This window comes from Dendrobates tinctorius, unplaced genomic scaffold (assembly GCF_039654945.1).
Source record: "Dendrobates tinctorius isolate UK_male_01 unplaced genomic scaffold, ASM3965494v1 ptg000036l, whole genome shotgun sequence".
Classification (NCBI taxonomy): Eukaryota; Metazoa; Chordata; class Amphibia; order Anura; family Dendrobatidae; genus Dendrobates; species Dendrobates tinctorius.
The window spans coordinates 16,505,725-16,527,493 of NW_027361704.1; the positions used below are offsets into that span (position 1 = coordinate 16,505,725).

At 40.5% G+C, this 21,769-nt stretch overlaps 1 protein-coding gene across 4 annotated transcripts in view; it reads left to right on the forward strand.

Annotated features, from left to right (window-relative positions):
• LOC141087889 (A disintegrin and metalloproteinase with thrombospondin motifs 2-like) overlaps nt 1-21,769 on the forward strand; it is an 851,362-nt gene that overhangs the window by 800,947 nt on the left and 28,646 nt on the right. The gene's annotated exons all lie outside the window — the stretch shown is intronic.

A 21,769-nucleotide genomic window follows, 5' to 3' on the forward strand; every position in this document is an offset into this window, starting at 1 on the left:
CTTCCAAATCACGGCCGTGACCAAAGAGGCCCTAGTGAAACACACTAAATCGTGAACTGTTATAACATCATGCTTTTGGTTAGACCACAAGGCTTCTTAAAAGAGAAAACAATAACTATTAGTATCCTTAATTTTTAAAGTATCCAATGATATCAAATGGAACACCTGACTGATCAAAGTATTATGTGATTCACCTTTAGGGCCCTATACATCAAGACCAGCGTTTTTCATGCAGGCATTGATGAGGAGGTGTGCTGGAGTCAGATGCTGGACAAGTAGTGGGAACCTAAGTTTGCGCCCCCCCACAAATCCATAATCCAGTTCTTGCTGGAGTAAGATTTGTGGTTCTGTGAATGCCGCTGCTCATCATGAATTTGGCAAGAGGTGGTATTCACACCCCACCCAGCTCCACCTGCTTGTTATGGTTGGGCAACAATGGCGTGAAAACACCAAAAGACACACAACTTTAGCACAGCTGCCAGTTGCACCAAAATTATAACTTTTCAAAGCTTTTTACCGCATAATACTTTCATAAAATCTTTGAAGAATCAGGCCCTTAGTTTTCAGATCATTTGAGAAAGTCTTTGAGTGGAATTCATTAAGTCAGTGAATTCAAGTGAATTGGACATAAACTGCAGTACTGGGCAGCAGCCACTACACAATGTACAGAGTTCTGCAGTACTTGGCAACAGCCACTACACAATGTACAGAGTTCTGCAGTACTGGGCAACAGCCACTACACAATGTACAGAGTTCTGCAGTACTGGGCAGCAGCCACTACACAATGTACAGAGCTCTGCAGAACTGGGCAGCAGCCACTACACAATGTACAGAGTTCTGCAGTACTGGGCAACAGCCACTACACAATGTACAGAGATTTGCAGTACTGGGCAGCAGCCACTACACAATGTACAGAGCTCTGCAGAACTGGGCAGCAGCCACTACACAATGTAAAGAGCTCTGCAGTACTGGGCAGCAGCCACTACACAATGTTAAGAGCTCTGCAGTACTGGGCAGCAGCCACTACACAATATACAGAGTTCTGCAGTACTGTGCAGCAGCCACTACACAATGTACAGAGTTCTGCAGTACTGGGCAGCAGCCACTACACAATATAAAGAGCTCTGCAGTACTGGGCAGCAGCCACTACACAATGTACAGAGCTCTGCAGTAATGGGCAGCCCCCACTACACAATGTAAAGAGCTCTGCAGTACTGGGCAGCAGCCACTACATAATGTAATGAGCTCTGCAGTACTGGGAAACAGCCACTACACAATGTACAGAGTTCTGCAGTACTGGGCAGCAGCCACTACACAATGTAAAGAGCTCTGCAGTACTGGGCAGCAGCCACTACACAATGTAAAGAGCTCTGCAGTACTGGGCAGCAGCCACTACATATTGTAATGAGCTCTGCAGTACTGGGCAACAGCCACTACACAATGTAAAGAGCTCTGCAGTACTGGGCAGCAGCCTCTACACAATGTACAGAGCTCTGCAGTACTGGGCAGCAGCCACTACACAATGTAAAGAGCTCTGCAGTACTGGGCAGCAGCCACTACACAATGTAAAAAGCTCTGCAGTACTGGGCAACAGCCACTACACAATATAAAGAGCTCTGCAGTACTGGGCAGCAGCCACTGCACAATGTAAAGAGCTCTGCAGTACTGGGCAGCAGCCACTACACAATGTAAAGAACTCTGCAGTACTGGGTAGCAGCCACTACACAATGTACAGAGTTCTGCAGTACTAGGCAGCAGCCACTACATAATGTACATAGCTCTGCAGTACTGGGCAGCAGCCACTACAAAATATACCGAGGCTCTGCAGTACTGGGCAGCAGCTACTGCACAATGTACAGGGCAGGCCATGTATATGGATACACCTAATTAAAATGGGAATGGTTGGTGATATCAACTTCCTGTTTGTGGCACATTAGTATATGGGAGGGGGAAAACTTTTCAAGATGCGTGGTGACCATGGCAGCCATTTTGAAGTTGGCCATTTTGGATCCAACTTTATTTTTTCCAATGGGAAGAGGGTCATGTGACACTACAAACTTATTGAGAATTTCACAAGTAAAACAAAGTAGAAGCCTGCATGTGTGAATCTGCCCTTAGTCTTAAAGGGAACCTGTCAGCAGGATTGTGCATAGTAACCTACAGACAGTGTCAAGTCAGCGCCATTATACTGAATAAAGTGATACCTGGGATTATGAAATCCATCTTGTGGTGTTGTTTAATCTTTATTTTCACTTTTCAGTGGGGGGGCGGCCTGTGGGGGGGCTTCATGTGGTGCTCTGATTAGGTATTCATAATGCAGATTGCTGATAGGTCACTGATCCTTCACTGACCTGACCCCTAGTTTGCATAATGAATATCTATACATACTGAAGAAAAAAAACAAAACCCTTCTGCAGGCAGTCGCCAGCCATTGGCACCTGCTCTGCAGCATAATCACATGTTTAGAGTCTTAGTAATAACTGTTCTTCATGTTATTGAGCAACTACAAAAAAATATCAATTTGAAAATGGTGCCCGCATTGCTAGTGCAGTAGCTGCTATCGGTGTGTATCCGATAGCTGCTACTGTGTAGGCGCCATCTTGCTGGAGAAGAAAAAAAAAAGAATTTCCTGCCCAAAATGGTGCCACCCACTCAGTAGCAGCTCTCGGCAGTCTCAGAGCTGCTACTGCACAGACGTGGGCGGCATCTTGGCTGGCATAGTGTTCAGAATGCCACCCAGACCTCTGATTGGCAGATTTCTGTGTGCACTAATTTTTAGAAAAAAAATTCCCTTGTATGTCTATGTCAACAGAAAAAATAAAAAAGTATACAGTATATCTTGGAAGAAGACAAAGTAAAAATGAAAGAGCAAAAACAGGAAATTCCCTGGTCGTTAAAGGGCTTGTCTATGTGCTCAGGCTACACGTTTGTCTAGTCCCTTCTGCCAGTGGCGTAACTACAAAGTTATGGGCCCCGGTGCAAACTTTCAAATGGGCCCCCCATGCCAAAATACACGCACATCTGCGCTCCGTACACCTCGTACACACACGGCTCGGCTCCTCACACCTCGTACACATGGCTCTGCTCCGTACACGTCATACACAAACGGCTCCGCTCCATCCAAAATTGGACACACGGATCTGCTCTGTACCCCTCCTACACACATGGCTCCGCTCTGTCCAAAATTGTACACACACAGCTCTGCTACGTCCACACTGTAAACCCCTCCTGACCCCACACATAAACTACCTCATCCAGCACCATGTCAAACAGCACAGCAGAGTCCTGCAGACACTGAGGCCTCTGATCAAGTGACCCCTAGCGAGGTCATTACAGACTGTGAGGGCTGCTATCAGTGCGGTGTGTCTCTGCAGGAGGGCGAGGATGGGGTGCATGGGGGGCATAGCGGCACATTGCAGTGCGGGAAAAATAGACTCCAGGGTGGGACGTGGGTGGGCGGGTCAAAAACAGGACTGTCCCATGAGAATTGGGGGGTTGGGAGATATGCCTGCCAGGCCCCTGACTCCCCCCGGGTCCGGTCACTGTGGCGACTGCTGCGACCGTGTTAGTTACGCCCCTGGCTTCTGCAATATGTTATTGAGTGAGGCGGGCTGCTGTATCTAATATATACTTACCTTGTAATGTCTTCACATCCTGTTCCATTCAGATGTGTCCAGATCCTAGAATTCCAAGCAGCGGAAGTTCACCAACCACCATATTGGGACACCCAAGTGATGGGTGTCTCAATATGGAAACTGCTGGTTTTACCAGCCTCTTGCACGGTACCACCAGTGGAAAACTGTCGCACCACGCACACACACACACACACACACACTGTATATGCCGTACACACCACACACTCTGTATATGCCGTACGCACCACACACAATGTATACACCGTACGCAGCCTCTTGCGTGGTACCACCAGCGGAACATGTCGTGCACGTCGCGAGCATGCCGCCGCCAGGATCAGACGAATGATTCACTGACCGCCGCCATCTTTGTACAGGAGGAGTGCATGCGCAGTTTTAATGTGACCGCCGCTATCTGTCTGCACAAAGATGGCAGCGGTCTGATTTCCTGAGCTTGTTCGTATTCCGTGCAGGCGCAGTGAATCATTTGGCTGATCCAGGCAGCAGATGCGTGATGTGTCTACAGGCAGAGGAAGTCGTTCACTTTAAAGGGGTTTTCCCACGAATGAAATTGTCTGTGTCTGACCGTGTACGGAGCATACTACATCTCCTGGGCAGGGGAGGAAGCAAAAGACAATACTGACATTATAGCAGGGAATCACAGAGGATTCATTTTGTGAGGTAAAATATTTCACTGACAGTTTTTAAACAATATTTTACCTCACAAAATGTATCCTCTGCGATCTCCTGCTGTAACGCCAGTATTGTCTTTTGCTTCCTCCATAACGAGAGAACACATGAGGGAAGAAGACAGCACAGTGGTGGAGAGAGAGCAAACAAGGGGGCTAGCACATGAGGTACACAGGTCAAAGAAGAGGTGACATGAAAGGAGAAGACAGCAGATGGGGGAGAGAGAAAGCACACAGGGATGAGAGAGACAGCACAGGGGGGAGACAGCTCAAACGGAACAGCACATGAGGAAAGAATACAGCACAGGAAGGAGAGAGACAGCAGACAAGGGGGATAGCACATGGGTTAGACAGGTCAAAGAAGAGAGCACAGACTGAGAAGTCAGCACATGGAGAAAGAGAGAGTGGATAGGTGGGTGAGCACATGGGGGAGAGATTCTCAATGCTGCAAAGCCTGCCCCATTGTGACATTACCGCCCTCCCGATGCGATAGCAGCGAGCCTCCATCTAGTTCTATAATATTAAGGAAAAGAATGACTGAACTATTATAAGCAAAAACTGTAAGAAAACAGATTGTAATGGATCTGCCAAATGGATCATGACGAGACTGAGAAGAGATCTGTAAGAAATATAGACATGTAGGTAAAGGTAGTTCCCGTATGCAGCTCAGTATTATCAAAATTCTCTGTATTACCCACAGGTGTGTTCTGAAAGGTGAACTACTGTACTACGCTGTATTATATCTGCATTGCTTTTGCATCTTCAAAGCATATTTTGCAATTGTTATACTTCAGTGAGAAAAAAAACTGCCACCTTGTATGCTTTGGGTATACATTAAGAGGATGTGTTATCGGAAACTTACCAATTGTTTAAATTAGGTTTTTGTGTTAAATTAAAAAAAGGATTTTTTCATTTAGAGCATTATTGTAATTAAAAACAACATTTGAAATCTTGCAATTGTAACACTTCATGTTTCAGGAACTCCACTTGGACTTTGACAATAAACAGATTCTTTAGATATTGAAGTATCTAATGAATGTGCAAAGGTCATTGCGAACAGAGGAAGAGCAGATATGTATTGAGATGTTACCTCTCATTGTATCCATGCCTCTGATGATAATGAGCCTGCTGAAAGTTCTTCCTGAAATAACAGGAAGTATGAATCTAAACGAGTCCTAGTAGCTAATGTGAAAATTGGAACATTGCCAATTTGGGTTTTGAATTTAGATCGTGATTTTAAAAATACATGTCAAAAATTGTATGAAAATCCATGAAATGCAAACACCATTTAAATAATAGACCATTTTCTGATAACACGTTCCCTTTTTGAAGATGAAAATTATCATTGTTTTTATCTGCACTTTGACCTTCAAACTTGTTTGGCAAAAATGACGGTACTTTGATTATACTTTTCACTAAATTCTGTATCTTCTGATCTATGTTGTTGCCTAGGCTTTATTAAGTTGTTCAAAATGGGAAACACTCCCCAAAGCTGGTTAGTCTGGGATAGAATTACAAAAGTCTAATCATACAAGTTACCTTTTTATCTGGGAGATGCTTATTTGTTCAGGGAATCCTAAATGTAGTTGTTTCTTAATTCTTGGTGTATTCTATTAGTTCACACACTTTTGGGTAGTTTTTCCCATTTAATTACTAATGCTTGCTTGTCTACTTTGCAGAGCTAATATTATATGCTTTATTAATTCTAGCTCATTGTATGTGATGTATATCAAACTAAAGGACATGTTGTCTATAGCGCAAACAGTTCTCAAAGCTATGAAACAAGAATACCTCAGTTTATACCGCATGTATTTATTTCATTCAAAAAGTTCAATGTTATAATATTGCCTTAATGCGACACAACATCTGTGTCAGTGACGCTTACTTGAAATATGGAATATTTGTTTTATGCATAATCACACTTCCTTCCTAGTTTCCATTTCCCTCATTTTCATACTGATCATGTTCCAACTATTTTTCCTCTTTCTCACAAGTGAGGCTTTTAAAGAGGAACTTTATTTGGATTTTTTTTTTATTTAAACCTCCAATGGCTGCTGATCCACAGATTCCTGAATAGGTTTTCTTTGTGCCCTTCCATTACAAAGTTATAACAAAAAAAGAGTGAACAATATGCAGATTTTCCCTTCAACTGACTGGGCATATACCACTGAACTTCTTTTCGCTGTTTTCTTTTGCTCCTCTCTGATATTGGCCAATCAAAGCACAGCCACAGTACAGACGGGAAAAAACTATCTCCCAAAGGTCACAGCTGTAGCTGAGTTAGTTCTCATGAGACCTGATTTGTCTCACATGAACATATTGAGAACTCTGCAGTTATCGCTCCCCTTCCTGCTATTTGAGTGCCAGTACACAGAAGAACAGTGGATAGCATGTAACTATTGCTCTGCTGTTCTCCTGTGCTCTGCTGTCATAGAGGATAAAAAGCAAACACCCACAGAGAAATAAATTGATGAGAGAATCATAGAGTTGGAAGGGACCTCCTGGGCCATCTGGTCCAACCCCCTGCTCAAAGCAGGATTCGCTAAATCATCCCAGACAGATGTCTGTCCAGCCTCTGTTTGAAGACTTCCATTGAAGTAGAACTTACCACTTCTCGTGGCAGCCTGTTCCACTCATTGATCACTCTAACTGTCAAACAGTTTTTTCTAATATCTAATCTGTGTCTCCTCCCATTCAGTTTCATCCCATTGCTTCTAGTCTTTCCTTGTGCAAATGAGAATAAACATGATCCTTCTACAATGTGACAGCCCTTTAGATATTTGTAGACAGCTATTAAGTCTCCTCTCAGTCTTCGCTTTTGCAAACTAAACAATCCCAAATCCTGCAACCTTTCCTCATAAGACAGGGTTTGCACACTGGTAACCATTCTGGTTGCTCTTTTCTGAACTTGCTCCAGTTTGTTGATGTCTTTTTTAAAATGTGGTGCCCAAAACCGAACAAAGTATTCCAGATGAGGTCTGATCAAAGAGGAGTAGAGGACAATAATGATTTCACGTGATCTAGACTGTATGCTTCTGTTAATACATCCTAGAATTGCATTTGCCTTTTTTGCCTCATATTAAGTCTGTGATCTATTAGTATACCCAAGTCTTTTTCACATGTGCTGTTGCTTAGGCCTATTCCTCCCATTCTGTATATGCTTTTTTCATTTTTATTGCCCAGATGTAGTACTTTGCATTTCTCCCTGTTAAAACCATTCTGTTAGTTGCTGCCCACTGCTCCAGTTTATTTATATCTTTTTGAATCTTCTCTCTCTTCTCTAGTATTAGCTATCCCTCCTAGCTTTGTGTTATCAGCAAATTTAATCAGTTTACCCTCAATTCCTTCATCTAAATCGTTGATAAAGATGTTGAACTATACAGGGCCCAGGACAGAGCCCTGTGGTACCCCACTTGAGACATTCTTCCAACTGGATGTGCAGCCATTTACGACCACTCTGTGGGTCCGATCACTGAGCCAGTTATGAATCCACCTAACAGTTGCCTTGTCCATTCCATACCTAGTCATTTTTTCAATAAGGATTGTGTGAGATACTTTGTCAAATGCTTTGCTGAAGTCAAGATATACTATATCTACAGCATTTCCCTGATCCACCCAATCAGTGATTCCATCATGGAAGGAAATTAAGTTAGTCTGACATGACTTATTAGTTACAAACCCATGCTGACTCTGTTTAATCACTTCATTCTTATGCAGGTACTGACATACATGTTGTTTAATAATTTGTTCAAAGATCTTTCCTGGTATAGAAGTCAGACTCACCAGCCTATAGTTGCCTGGGTCCCCCTTCTTCCCCTTTTTGAAGATAGGAACATTTGCTGTTCTCTAGTCTTCTGGGACTTCTCCTGTTCTCCAAGAATTTTCAAAGATTATGGAGAGGGGTTCATAAGTTTCTTCTGCTATCTCCTTCAGTACTCTGAGGTGTAATTCATCTGGACCTGGAGACTTGAATTCATTTAGCTTAGCTAAGTATTTCCTCACTATCTTTCTGTTTATAGATATCCTGGATTCTTCTATTCCCTTAATAGGACAGTGAAGAACAGTTGATGTTACATTTCCTTTCTGAGAGAAAACAGATGCAAAATAGGAATGTAAAAGTTTGGCCTTCTCAACATCCTGTCTTACCATTTCATCATTTTCATCCTGTAAAAATCCTATAGCATCTTTGACTTTTCTTTTACTTTTGACATATCCCCAAAATCCTTTATTATTGCTTTTGATGTCTCTTGCAAGCCTCAATTCATTGTCAGCTTTAGATAATCTGATTTGTGCCCTGCAGGTTCTGCAGACAGCATTATATTCTTCTTTAGATATGCCTCCCTCTTTCCATTTTTTTCCAGAACTTGCATATTGAGTTTTTTATTTTACTGGTTGGGGAAGCATAACTTTGTAATGGAGGGGCCTAGAAAAAAAGGATAAAAGTTTTACAGAATCAGTGAAACAGCATCATTTGGTGCCAAGGTATTTTTTCATGTCTTACTTTGTAATGGCGGCATATTGTACAGCATGATGTCACATGCTTTTATAGGATATCTGTATGGGGCCATTGCTGATTTCCTGCTTGTTGTATCATTGTTTACATGAGGACAATGTAAGATTTTTGAGGACAGTATGTCTGCTGCTAATGAAGCAGGACCAAAGTTGAAGCTTTGGTCTAACCTCAAGGACTGTTTTTTATTTACTTTTTTATAGATTTCACAGAAATCGATGCTCATTGCTGCTCCCTATGGATAAATATTTTAATCTGTGCCTCTGAGCCACATTACAAAGATATATTAAGGAAGTTCTTCTGTAGGCAATACCCAATATGTTATTTCCTTCATAATGTGAATAGACCTTCTGCAATGCTCTAAAAATAAGGAGATTCAGATGTTTGTGTGACCAATGAAGATGGAAGTCTACTGTAAAACAGAGCTATATATATATATATATATATATATATATATATATAGGGTGGGCCATTTATATGGATACACCTAAATAAAATGGGAATGGTTGGTGATATCAACTTCCTGTTTGTGGCACATTAGTGTGTGGAAGTGGGGAAACTTTTCAAGATAGGTTGTGACATATATTATGTATGTCAATTCAGAATGAAGCGTTACCATGAGATCCTTGATTCTAGCTGAGGTTTAGGACACCACTATTCCCTGTGGTATACAATAATGACCATTTTAATAACAACAGGCTGTTTCTCCAGTGATGAGAAGTCATGTAATATAAGCCTTTTACGTAGTTATATGGCATGTTCTTTTCTTTCTGTACTCCAAGGCGTCTATATAGTCTCATGTGTCTCTTTGTTTTTATATATGCTATGCTCTTCTGCATCTTTTGACAGGGCTGGTTATTTTTTCCATTCATAATGCAGTATGAGTATAATTGTCCCAGTTATGTTAAGTGACTTAGTGAGAACCATTTGCTACATTTTCCCCTATTATATATACGGTAATATAGTGAGATGTACAGGTGAGGATATCTTTATTGGTTCTCAACTGATAGGAAAAAACAATGGTTGTTTTTCAACAATTAGATACATAGGCCACCATGCCCTGTTAGGAGAGCTTATATCCCACTGTTTATGCTGTAGTGGAAGGGATTTTATGAAGATTGTGTGGTTTTCAAAAATATGCCAGATTCATCAAAGCTTTTACCCCAATATTCTGGCATAAAAAGGTTTGAAAAATTGCTAAATTTTGGTGCAATGCAAGGCTGCACTAAAATTTTTTGACTTTGACTGAAGATAGTTCAGTAGCTGAACTGGCTTCATACTCTGAAGATGCCAGCTGTGTTAAATAGCCATCATTGGTCTCCGATCACTGCTGATAACTATTTAGATGATACTATCAATCACTGCCAGCAGCACTCAAATGTCATGATTGACTTTGACCTAGATCATCGGCTCCAATGGGAACCCTTCAACATGATGGTTACTAGCCAATAGTTGTTTTAACAGTTGGGTGCATGGTCAAGGCCCCAGTTACTGCAATTTTTGTAATTTTTGACCTCCTGTGATGTCAGCCATATGGAACTACAATTACACTTTTAATTGCAATAATTTAGTATTTCAGTATATAATAAAATTGACCAAACAATTGTAGGTTCAGATCCACTAAAGGACTAAAACATATACTAAAAATTAAAACATGGCGTAAAAAATATATAAAAGTGTAAACTAAATATGTAGAAATCAGATTTGGTATCGGTGTGCTCAAACCTGTCTGAAATGGCAAAAAAAAAAATTAAAACACCAAAATTGCAGTTTTTCTGGTCACTGCACCACCTTTAATAATACAATTAAAAGTTTTAAAAATCTCATATATACCCCAAAATGGTATCAATGAAAAATAGCACAAAACAATATATATATCACGCAGCTCTAAGGATGGAAAAAAAGATGATTAAAAGTTGACTTCACATACAAAAAAATCTCTTACAAGGTTCGGAATATTTTTTTCAACAACTAAAATCTAAAAAAAAAAAACGTATAAAATTGTTATTGCCATTTAAAACAAAATAAATCTTTGTTTCCTCTGAACAAACCAGTTAAAATTTCTGAAAATATGAAAAATGAAAGTTTTTTTTCAATAATTGTCAAAAACTATAATAAACTAAAAAAGTAGAGTTGTTTCACCATGATCACAATGTAATTAACTAGTATTTATCTGTCATAGAGAACTCGATTAAAAAATTACAAAAATTATTGTTGTTATACTGTACATTCTTCCACCATGGCAGCTCCACATTAGAGAGAAATTGCTCCACTGTCCTAACAGGAACAGAAAAAACAAAGGTTGAAAGCATTTGGGAGAACTTATTCCACTTGTTCACTTCCCCTGTGTTTTCATTTCCCTTTCAGGAGAGGGAGCAGATTTAGCAATACAGATTGCATCTCTACTAGAGATGGGAGAATAAATGTGCAGGACACCAGTCCATTGGCCAGGTTAATAATCTGTGACTGCTGGATGGAAGGTTTATGAATCTTCTTGCCTCTATGCATTCCTGGCTCATCTCTTGACTAGTTGGGCTGTCATTGTGTGTGTCACACTGCAATGATAATGTTGTATCAGCCCGGCTAATCAAAAGAGGAGCTGGGAATACTGTGGGAGATGCACAGGCCTCCCATCCAGCGGTCAGATTACTGACCTGGCTGATGGACAGAATTGCTGGAAATCGATTCTCTTATTTCTAATCCCTACTGCAAGGAATTCTTGCTCAACATCGAGGAGATCTCAGAACCCAAGTAATATCATGATTTTATAGGTTCCCTCAAAGAGTCTTCTAAGCAAGGAGATAAAGTCGTGAAAGTTCCCATAGAGGAAACTAGAAAATATTATTTTTCATCTGAAGACACAGATTTATTTTGGAAGATTAAAATCTTTTAGCATTACGAACTTAGAGGAATGGAAAGAACCATGGTCCATGAAAAACAAACTATTTGGAGCACTTAAACCATTCAAAAGAAGAGTTTTTACCATTCATAATGTGAAGAAAAGGATCATGGATAAAGAGCAGCTTCCAGAGAAAAAGTTGGTTATCCAAAATGAGATGAACAACCATATGCTGTTTGTTGATGAAGACCCTGAAGAGGCATTGACATCGCTTCCTGTTGAGGCTCATTATATCTCATTGATGTTCTTTGATCATATCTTAAAGATCCTATTGATAAGACAACTACCTTGTTAAAACCAAATATATCCACAAAAAGGTTGCAAAATCTTTTTTTACCTTAACCAGCAAGTAAATTATTTCAATGAAAGAACCTGAAAGATAAAATCATGTCTGAATATGTTCATATAGCTGCCTTTTTTGCTGTCTGCCTTGTAAAATTGAGCAAGAAGATTGTTGTGGTTAAAGCATTGAAAATGTGATTCAATGTATAAAACAAAGTTTTGTACCATTTTTATATAATTATTTTTTTTGGCCCTGTGATAAACCAGATTTCAGAAAATGTAGCAGACACAAAGCAAAGATTACCAGACGACAAGTCTTTTAAACCTAGGAAGAATTTTGGTCATCCTAGAGCCAACAATCTAGATTTTCTGGGGAAAGGAAAAACAGGTTGTGAAAGCAACCCAAAAGCTGGAAAAGGTGGTAGAGATTTCATCCTCAATCCAAGTCAGACTGTTGAAGGGAAATGATACCAAAAAGGTTGAAGGTAAATTGTCAAATTTTCTACAAATAACAACTATGGGAGTATGTAAACAAAAATCCTTTATTTTACGTGCTTTTAGAGAAAGCTGCAAAATAGAGCTTCCACCAAAAAAACTCAAATTCACCATTAGCAAACAAAAATGGAAAGAGTTCAGAATGTTGGCCATTTAGTAGTGCTTGGTAGTAGTCTCCATAAATACTTGTCTCATTTTGTTCTTGGGAAATAAACAAATGGCTTATTCCTTGAAAAAATAAACCTGAAATTTGTAGCTTGCTTCATCATATATGAATGTTTCAAGATTGAAGCAAGTAAAATTACAATTCCATTAATCCAGAGTAACTTGGCTATAGCAAGAGTGGACCTAAAAAATTGCATATTTTCATTTGATAATCCATGCATCTACATCAAAAGTTCCTGAGGTTTGCCACTTTATGCAACAGTCGAGTTCTTTATTATCAAGCTGTGACCATGCCATTTGGAATTGCATTTGTGCCAAGACTATTCATAAACTTTGAGATCTAGTAGTCATCTCATTTGCAAATGACTTTTTCTGTATGTCAAATTTCTGCAATCTAGAACAAAATATTCAAAGGACTGTATATTCTTCAGAATCAAGGATAGATTGTAGATTTAGAAAAAAATCAGATCTTTCTCTATCACACAGAAAAATGTTTTTAGGAGTCCTTCTAAACTCAAGATAACAGGCCTCATATCTATCACAGAAAAAAAGAATTTCTTAGAAAGAGAAACTGTGCCATCAGGGAAGCTATGTCTAGCCTTGTAATTTTGACACCCGATATCTTAGCAGGAGCTTCATGTCAATTTCATTGAAGTCCACTGCAAGCTCAAGATTTAACACCACAAATCAAATCTCAGTTCTAATTAGACAAAAGGTGAAAAGTTCCCTTAAATGGTGGATAAACTCAAACATCTTATGATAAATTGTTCTTTGGAATTTGATCTATTTTTTTCGACTGACCACAAACACAAGCACCTGGGGATGGAGAGCGCAAGCCTTTCACGCTTTTCATCAAGACTAATGACTGTTGTTCTTCAGAAAATCACTCTTCAAATTATAAAGAGTGCAGTGTGGGAGGCATTCGGGAAATTACTGCATCAACTACAGTGTCATCATGTTAAAATTCTACACAGAAAATGCAACAACAGTGGCAAACAAAATGTCTCCTTGATTGTTGTTTACTTTATGAGAAATGAAAATGAATGACAGACTATTTCAGTTGCAGTCAATCAACATCTCATCTTACCTTCCTTATGAAATAATCCAAAGACAAGCAAGAAGAACACGTTCACACTTTGGGTCTTAAAAGGGCTAGTCTAGCATAATTGTCTGTAAAAAAAGCCAATAATCGCTGCCCTGCAAACCTGTCCCAAAGATGCTAAAAGCCCTTACACAAACCTAAAATATTACAAGCTAGATGAGTATGTTGGTTAGGCTTTAGTCTTAGGCAGAAGATTATTGCATGCCTTAGTCCCTCCCTAGTTTACATTTTATTAGTTATTTTTCATGTGGTGCTGTCAATTTAAAGGAAGCGTTATACCTATCAATAATTTGTTTTTCATAAAGCTGCCATGACAAAATTATATTCTTTTGTGTTTCATAGCTTTCAGTAAAATTATTCTGGTAAAGCATTCTCTGAAGTCTATGATTTTTTTAGAAAAACAGATTTAGTTCATCCTGGCACACAAAAAGGAAATAAAAAGCAACAAAAATGCTGTAGCCAAAATGGTATCAATGAAGCAGTCAACTAGTCCCACAAAGCAAAAATGTCCCAGCGCCTTTGACAGAAATTAAGAAAGGTATGCGTCTCCGGGTAGCTTGATATAAAAATAGTGAACTGGTTACCAGCAGAATTAGGTTAACCACTCATTTACACTATATAATGAATTTCAGAAAAAGAAAATTGAAACAACATTGACAACATTGCTGCTGATTTTCTATTTATAAAATTGTTATTGGATTTAAACTTATATTTCCCTCCATATTAAAATATGATTAAAATCCCAAACAAAAGTACTATTTCATTCTGTACTCCTAGATGAATAACATAAATGTAATTCAGATACTCGGCAAATAATACATTTTGCCCAAAAAGATATCCGCAAAATTGCTTCTTCCCCATGTGCCCAAACAACAGATTATCACCACACATCTGGCATTGCCAAACTTGAGAGATTGTGAAACAAATTGTGGGATGGATTTTTCCTCTATTTCCGCTAAATATTGATCAAAAGCTGTGGATATGCTATAAATGTCTGTTGTGAGACGACTCCTTTTAAGTAGGGCACTTGACTTTCTATTCTGTGGTAGCACCTGGTGTGTTCCAAAAAAAATACATTTGAATAGCTGCGAAAAAATGTAATTTTTACCCGCACATTGTTTTATTTTTTGCGAAAGCCATCCATATGTATGACAACCCATTCTGCACTTTGTCCTGTTATATGGCAAAAAAAATGTAATTTATTGTACAGTATCACTACAAAGCAAACTATGTGCTACGCCTAGGAACCAAATATGAATGACAAGGACTGTTATTTCCTAAAAATGAGGATGCTACATTGTGTACCTGTAAATGCACTGAGATTGAAGTTAGAGAAGCGGACATTAACATTTGTAAGTGAAGTGAAGAAAACTAATTTTGTTGTTATAAAGTGTGCTATAATTGCTGACCACGAAGCAATCGGACATGTGCTTCTTACAGTGTGTAATCATTTAGCTTCTGTGAATTCTCCTGCCAATGTGAAATCAATGTGCGCTGTTTTGCACTGGCTCTTAGTACTGTTAAATAGACAAATATACGAAGTGATATTCAGTTGTTGTACGTTTGACTGTTAATATTGTGTGAAGCTATGATGGGAATTGTGTCTTTAAAAGATTTTTTTTTAAAACAGCCACCTGGCTAAAGTTACTAAAGGGTAATAGAAATTTGTAGAGTTTTCTCCACCGGAAAAAAGGTTCTCCTAGATTTTACTAAATGTGCCCAAGAGTGTGGCCTGTTCTACAGTGAAAAACAAAACTGTTACTAACCCCTTAAAGAGAATCTGTCACCGTATATGGAAAATCCAACGGCAGGATGTTATAAAGCAAAAGGTGCTGATCAGAATCATACACATTTTTTTTGTTAACGTTTCAGTAAACCTTGTATGTTGTTCAGTGAAATCGCCAATGTTTGTATGCATACGAGTCCAGTGGGCGGTACTACTCAGGGATTGACAGTGTTCCCTGTATCTATGTAGAGATAAATGTCAATCACTGAGAAGGACCGCCCACTGGACTATATGCATACAGAGATTTCAATGACTAAAATAAATCTTCCTACAAAACTATAACCGTGGACAGAATGGTATAGAGATGGAGACACTGAGAAGACTTTCTCAGTGTCTCCATCTCTATACCATTCTGTCCACGGATTGGATTGTATGTACAATGTGAAAGATTCCCTTTAACTCCATCACGGCTCTTGTGTTCTTCGCAAGTCCTGTAGCAATGATTTCTCTCCCCTGATTCATTGACCCGTGTAGTCGCCATGTATGGCTAAGTTAATGGTCAAGAAATCATCACTGCAGGACTGGTGGGGAACATCATGGCTTCAGTTGGTAATATTTTTGCTTTCTAAGCTTATTCATTGGCAAAAAAAATCCATGAACTTTTTTTTTCTAAATGCATTTGGCATTTCCTTCCTTACCCAAATTTCTCAATATCCCCTTTATACTCAAACTTTTGAAAGAAAGTTTACATTTTTAATACTGAATTATATTTGCACATTAAATAGAAAAGACTAATTTCAGACCTTTACCCTTTTTTGACTTTAACCTATATGCACTCTAACAAATGTCAGGGATACTAGTCTTAAGGTAGTAAAGAAATCGTACAGTATGTTATTGTGTGAAAACCGCCTATGTGATAAATGTCACAATATTGTCTACAATGGTTTTTCCTTAATCTGAATTATTTTGATTGTTACAAATGAAAGTATCTGAAATAAACTTGGTTTAAATTGTATTTTGTCTACAAAGAAAATTATTTATCATCTATAATAGAAACCTTGTAAAATGAATAAATAATTGGGATTTCTTTGTAACAGTTTACTGCTTGCATGAGGTAGTTGTTGGCACTGACACACATAATGACTTGTATATCCTTAAAATGGAATCTGTTATGTTAATCAGTCACCCCCCCTGTATCCACTCATACCATCATGTCGCTTGTTGAAAGAAAAGCCAATTTATTCATAAACTCTGCGGCTCCACCTTTTAATACATAAGCAGATAAAGCTTAAGTGCTCTGGGCATGATCAGAGCACTTCCCAAGCCTCTGTGTCCCCAAATCTATTGCTCGCCTAGCTTCATCTTCTTCTGTTTAGCAGCTAAGTGGCTCTTTTGTCAAATCAGTGAACTGTCAATCAAAAAGAAGAAGATGGCCCTGGGCAGGGAATAGAGCAAGTAAGGCAGAGGCTCAAAAAGTGCTCCAATCAATCCCAGAGCACTTCAGCCTCTTTTGCATATGGATTAAAACATTGATTTTTCGGTAATGGAACAGCAAGGTACAAAATGGATTATCTTTAAACAAGCTTAAGCATTTTGAGGATGGGGTGGGTTGATTGTTATGACAGATTTCCCTTACTGACCACCAATATGCCTTTTACAGTGGTCATTAAGGGGCCCAATTGCTCAGCACTACCTTTATACAGCGCTTAGGACTAGGTGTATAGTGCTCCCGGCAGATGCCGGTGGGTTAAGAGCTTATTAAACAAAGAACCTGGCACTCAACTTGGTAGTAATATATAGGTGAATTTATTCCCAGACAGTGGTACAGTATAGCATAACAAAACGTTCCGGTCAATGTACAAGACCTTCATCAGTTGCGTACTAGTAATTGTGGCAGGATATGCAAAAGAGGCTTAATATTCTCGCAGTGAGAGCCCGTGAGCAGTAATGCTGAATGATTCAGTCTGGGTAGTAACATTGGTGGATGCAGCCAAGCGTTCAGAGCTGCAGACACGGCGTCCACCGCTGGTCAAGAGCTGGCTGAGGGATAGGAAACAAAGGATGGTTATTAACGGAGCACACTCGGACTGGGTCACAGTTAGCAGTGGGGTACCACAGGGGTCAGTATTGGTCCTGCTTCTTTTTAACATATTTATTAATGACCTTGTAGAGGGTATAGAGAGTAGAATTTCAATATTTGCAGATGACACTAAACTCAGCAGGGTAATCAATACAGAGGAGGACAATTTTATATTGCAGGAGGATTTTTGTAAACTAGAAGCTTGGGCTGATAAATGGCACATGAGCTTTAATGGGGATACATGTAAGGTCGTGCACTTGGGTAGAACAAACAAGATGTATAATTATGTGCTTAATTGTAAAACACTGGGCAAAACTGTCACTGAAAAAGACCTGGGTGTATGGGTGGAGGACAAACTCACATTTAGTGGCCAGTGTCAGGCAGCTGCTGCAAAGGCAAATAAAATAATGGGTTGCATTAAAAGAGGCATCGATGCTCATGAGGAGAACATAATTTTACCTCTATACAAGTCACTAGTGCAACCACACTTAGAAAGACATAGCTGAACTGGGGCAGGTGCAGAGAAGAGCGACCAAGGTTATTAGAGAACTGGGGGGTCTGCAATACCAAGACAGGTTACTACACTTGGGGTCTTAGACCTGTGACGGGGACAAGGGGGCATCCTTTACGTCTGGAGGAAAGAAGGTTTAAGCATAATCACAGATGCAGATTCTTTACTGTAAGAGCAGTGAGACTATGGAACTCTCTGCCATATGATGTTGTAATGAGTGATTGCCTACTAAAATTTAAGAAGGACCTGGATGCCTTTCTTGAAAAGTATAATATTACAGGTTATATACACTAGTTTCCTTGATATTGCTTTGAACCAGGGAGCTAGTCTGTTTGCCGTATGTGGAGTCGGGAAGGAATTTTTTTCCCCAATGTGAAGCTTACTGTTTGCCACATGGGTATTTTTTGCCTTCCTCTGGATCAGTGGAGCGCTCCGCAGCAGCGCAGGGCTGTGGGGTACTCAGTACCGGGCCTGTTGACTTCAATGGGGGACGGTGTCACGGCGGCGGTGACCCGGTCTGTGTCCCTGGGGCGTCCATTAAATAATAAAATAGGGGGGAAAGTTGTTTGTGATGTTGTTAGATATGATAAAAATGAAGATAAAGTTTATAGATGATTAAATACGTGACGCCACCTGTGGTATTCTGGTCAGAGGTGACCAGCGCTGCGGTGTTGTTCCCCTGAGACTGTTCGTGTGTCGCAGCTGAGCTGAAAATAGCTCTCCACAGGTAGAGCAATAGTCCCAGGGCAAAGATGCTTGATTAATAATTAAGATGGCTGTGAACGTTGGGGTGCAGAGAAATGAGAGAAGGACACAGAGCGGTGCAGTTTCTTTACCTTTTACTGGCAATTGGTTGCAATCCGTAGTACCACATACAGGTGATGGAATGAGTCCGGCTCACCTGGAGGCATTCGGGGGATCCACCTTGACAGGTGGGGGTTTAGGACCTTCCTTCTGCACTTTGTGTGTGGGTATCTGCTGTTTATAACTAAGCTGAGACCCTCTATTGCATGATGGTTTCTCTAACCTGTACAGCTGTCAGCGTGAGCCTATTCCACGGGTACCGTCCTATTCTCCATCAGCCCCGGGCTCCTTATCCGCTGCCGTGCACTCAGGTGTTTAATGTCGCACAGGAACTTACAGTCCCCTGTACTTTCAGATTCGGCGATCAGGACATGCAGCTCCTGACCACCAAGGACTCTGGCGTCCCGTTTCTCTCTATTAGTGCTTCACTCTGGGGTCTGCTATACGCAGTTTTAGCTTCCCCAAAGCCTCTTCTCTCTGCTATCGTCCTTCCCCTCCTGTCAGATCAGCTCTCTGTCTCTAACTGACTGGACCTGTCAGAAAGATCTTTTAACCTCACGTTTTACTGTCTTGTCATTTCCTCACAGCTCACAGCTGCTCTCGTTTCCATGACAACTCCCTCAGCTGATTTCTAGCTGACTCACCAACCCCATCTGCTGGCCAGAATTTATAAGGCAACTCCCTTTTCTGACCTGCAGCAGGAGTTGTGAATTAATCTATGTTACCTGGCATGGGGCCCCCCTTCTGCCTCCAAGCATGACTTCACCTCTTAGAGGGAGGCAATGTCACTGTGACAACCGGACTCTGGGATGTCACATTCCCCCCCAGTTAAGTTCAGTACTCCCGGACTGAGGAAAACATAACAAGAATTGTTAACCACAACAATTAATGAAAATCTACAAAGTCTTAAAAATGTAAAAATTATCAAAAACCAAACAAGAAAAAGAAACAATAGCACAGTTACTGCAGCGACCAGTACTTAAGGTGCTATCCAGGAATTGTCTTTGTGCTTGTACCTGAAGTTTGATTGGTGGGAACAGCCTTAACCCACTTTGTGTGTCGTCCCTGGGCGTGGCTACAGGGTACTCTGTAGATGGACCTATTTTTCGGCCACGCCGGCTGCTTATTTTCAAGGCATTTTTGAAGTAACTATTTACAAATAAAAGTTCTGAACACACATAGTCCTGTGGCCCAATTGTCCTTTAACTGGTTATTACGAATGCTTTAAAAAGGTTCATATATTAAGGCTCTGTAGGCTCTCATGCTTAATGGTTACAACTATACATTCTTATTACTTTATTTACATTATGTAATCTCTATAACGGGCAGGGATCTGACCTCTAGTACTATGAGTAAATCTACGCAGTATAGGTAGTTCTGATGACCTGACCTGTTCTCTGATGTCTACTGTTGGTGCACTAGTCACTACGCTATAAGTAGACTTGTGTAAGATTGGTATTTTGGACTGCCTTCTCTTGACTCCTAGACTCACCATGAGATTGACAGATTCGCTGTTAGCAGGGGACAGATTTCCGCATTCCACTGCAGATGTGGTATCTGTACCTGGAGCCATTTTATTATGAGTCTCTGCTTCATCTGGTGCAGTAGGCTGATGAAAGGTTAGGACTGGCACTAGAATAGCCTGATTTACTTGTGTCCACGTCCGATGAAATTCTCCAAGGATAGTTTGGATGTTTTCTTCCACCTCTACTATGGGCCGTGGAGTGTCTTGGACTTCTTTCTTGTCCTTCAATTGATCAGGGCACATCTTTAGGTGATCTCTTGAGACTGCTTCTAAGGTTTCTCCTCCATCTTTGCTGATGAGGCATACCTTGGTGTTATTAAAGTCTGAAGGTATTACGTTGTATGGCTCTACCTCCCACTGGTCATCTAGTTTGTGAACACGTCTCTTTCTCCCGGTGTCAAGGGAACTGCAGGGGTGTGTTGATTGTAATTTCTTTCCTGCCTCTGTCTTGCTTGGGACAAACTTTTCTCCACACATTCTTGTACTTTGCGGTATTGTTGCTGCCGCTCTGTATTCCAGTCTGCATCTGGTGATGTTGTCTCAGGTGTTAAGTCTCCCTTGTCCAAATCAATGGGTAACTTGCCAGGTCTTGCTTTCATCAAGTAGGCCGGAGTGCAATTTGTAGAGTTTACCGGTATATGATTATATAGATCTACCAGATCTGGCAACTTCTCTGGCCACTGGTTTCATTCTTCCAGAGGTAAGGTCTTCAATAAGTCCATGACCACCTGGTTCATCTTCTCACACATGCCATTTGTCTGTGGATGGTACGGCGTCGTTCTGATTTTCTTGCAACCATACATGTTACAGAATTCCTGGAACACTTCTGCCTCAAAGGCTGGACCTTGGTCGGTGAGCACTTGTTCAGGGTATCCGTGCGGTCGACAAAAGTGCTGCTGAAATGCCTTGGCTGCTGTCTTCGCTGTTTGGTCTTTAACAGGCACGACTACCAAGAACCTTGAGTAATGGTCCGTGATGGTCAAAGCATAGGTGTAGCCATTCCTACTTGGAGTTAACTTCACGTAATCTAAAGCTACCAGTTTAAGCGGCTGTTTTATGATGATCAGCTGTAATGGGGCTCACTGGCTGTTACTGTCTTTTCTGCGCAGGTTGCATGGGCCACATTCTCGGCACCACTTCTCAATGGAACTCCTCATGCCAACCCAGTAGAATCTTTCATGAATTAGGACCTCCAACTTCTTCCTATCAAAGTGTCCTGCTCCACTGTGGTATGCCTCCAAGACCATTGGTGCATCCCTCTTCGGGACTACCACCTGCCAGACCAGTTCGTGTGTGCGCGAGTTGATGTTCCTCTGACACAGTTTACCCTCATAGATGAACAGCTTGCC